Here is a 2,376-nt window from a genome sequence, read left to right as displayed (position 1 = left end):
CATCACATAGCTTAAAACCAGTTGAAACTAGATCCCGGTTACATCAGTTCAAAACAGACACTTGACCTCACGGTCATGACCCAAACATGAACCTTGCATGACCCAAACTTAACCTTGGCATGACCCAGGTGACGATATGTAATTGCTATGAGTTAGAAGTTCAGCAAGCGCTGGTAGCTTTTTATTTTTTTAACAATACCAAAATGAGTTATTTTTTTCTACCAACGTGTGGCGCCATGGAATCTGTTTTGCATATGAAAATCCTCACGGTATTTAAAAAAAAAAAATCATAAAAAGTATTACTGCTATCAAACGATCACTTTTTAAAAACTAATTAATCGTACAATTTCCCACATTTAATCGCGATTAATCTCAATCAAAATATTTTACTTCTGCTTTTACGGTTTTCTTCACTAACAGATATTTACTTAAAGGTACACTCAGTATTATACAGTGGCATCTAGTGGTGAAATAATAAATCATTCGGAAAAAAAAAACAATTGTTTGTGTTAGTAGTATGTAAAAAGATATGTTGTATCGCATAAACGTACTTTTTTAAAATATAACGGTTAGTCTAGAAATCGCAAATTATCTTACATGTCCGCGCCTCGCCTGCTAGTGTCTGCCATGTTTCGCCGCCATCTTTCTGCTACGGGTGCCGTCAAAGACAAATTTCAGCGCTCCATTTCTTAACGCGTTTTTGGAACGCACTTCCGGTTTGTATGGCGACCGCATGTCCACGAAGAAGAAGAGTTTCCGGTCCCCGAAGAGAGCATTATCAAGCATCACACTTACTTTGGGAATTTATTTTATTTCAGCGCGACAAAACAAGAGTTTATATTGTAGCCGCATTTGCCAGATGGAGAGAAATGAGGAACAGACTAGGTTTGGGACGTGCCGGTGCCTTCGACTGCTTTCTACTTGACCGGTAAGTAAGAGTACATTTGTGTTTACGTTTTGAGAGCGAGAGAAAAAGTATACTCCGTACTAATTAATACGATGTTCGTACCTTTGTTTTACGATCACTGTATCTGTTGATTAGCAACTCCGCACCACTCGAACGATTTCGTTATGTAGCTACTTGCTTTGAAAAAAAAAAAGATTCCCGCTGGCACGTTATATTTAGAGTAAATGCGCGTTATTGTGTAATGTAATGTAACTGTGATTTCGGAGGTATATTTGCCCATAACTTCAATAGAGAATCTAAAGCATACTGTATTAGTGGAGGAGTTGAAAATTATTTTCGTTGTGGTTGGTGAAAATAGGGTTCTCGAAATTAATTTTCGGCAGGGAATAACTTTCTGGACTTAAATGCTGGCTGTACCGTAAGCACTGCTAGAGTCTGAACTCTCTCACTCAAGTGTGTACTGGTCCATTGTGTAATTGGGTGCACAAGAATTTACAGGCTGCCACGTTTTCCACGGAAATTCGACAAGCAAGCAGCCTTTGCATATTCTATGCAGTATGCAGTCAAGTTACTTTTATCTAGCTAATACAATGTTTTGGGCCCAAAAACTAAAGATCTTACCTCTATTTTGGGGGCTTTGTTGGAAAGTTGGTGACATATAGTAGTATCATCAATTATTCTATTTTATTTTATAATTGTGTTTTTGTTTGTGTCACACTAGATCAACAGCCAAACTTGAGGGGTTCCAGAACCATATTCTGATGTATACAAGCATTCATGCACCGTTTAAATACATCACCGACCTGCAAGAAAAAAAAAATATCAAGGGGAGAGTCAGCAGCCATATTGGAATGCCCCAAATGAGGACACTTGAATGGAGGACCCCAGAAGGCTTCGGTGTTGTACCACCAGTATCTCCACCTACCATATCTGAGCTGCAACAAACTGAAGTCAGCCGACGTCTTGGTATGTCATTTACATATGGACGGCATTGCACACTACATGAACTTTTTGTGTGAAGCAATACGGAATGGTCACATGTACAAGCACCACTTGTTTTACACAGGACCTGCTGACCAGGTGTCTGAACCCATGGAGTGACTCCTCCCTCACTTTCCTCAGCAAGCCTTTGAAGAATATGATATCATCGTTGGTGGGAACATGCCCTCACTCCATAACATGTACTTGTGCAGTCAAGGAGCATGTCAAACTTAATAAAACCAGCAAACATTGAAGTGACTTCATTTTTACTGCAGTCTGTTCACACAATCAATGGACAAGCCTTCCTTAATTTTGCCCCAATAACATCATAGAGTAGGCGAAAAGTAGTGTTACAGATCATACTGTGTTCGGGAGAGTTTGAGGAATGTTGCAATGTTAATGGGGGGCAATGTCAGCACACACACACACACACACACACAAAAAAAACCATCATGGTATTGAGTTAATCAGATATTTTAGCTGTGTAC

The 2,376-nt window shown here is 39.4% G+C and overlaps 1 long non-coding RNA gene across 1 annotated transcript; it reads left to right on the top strand.

Annotated features, from left to right (window-relative positions):
* Nucleotides 1-429: 429 nt before the first annotated feature.
* Nucleotides 430-2,142, top strand: LOC144021334 (uncharacterized). Its single transcript, XR_013284107.1, has 3 exons — nt 430-928; nt 1,629-1,873; nt 1,974-2,142. It is a non-coding gene; the product is annotated as an uncharacterized LOC144021334 (long non-coding RNA).
* The last annotated feature ends 234 nt before the right edge of the window (nt 2,143-2,376 follow it).

This window comes from Festucalex cinctus, chromosome 6 (genome assembly GCF_051991245.1).
Source record: "Festucalex cinctus isolate MCC-2025b chromosome 6, RoL_Fcin_1.0, whole genome shotgun sequence".
NCBI lineage: Eukaryota > Metazoa > Chordata > Actinopteri > Syngnathiformes > Syngnathidae > Festucalex > Festucalex cinctus.
Note: the sequence above shows the minus strand (reverse complement) of the source record. Positions and strands in the feature narration are given on the sequence as shown.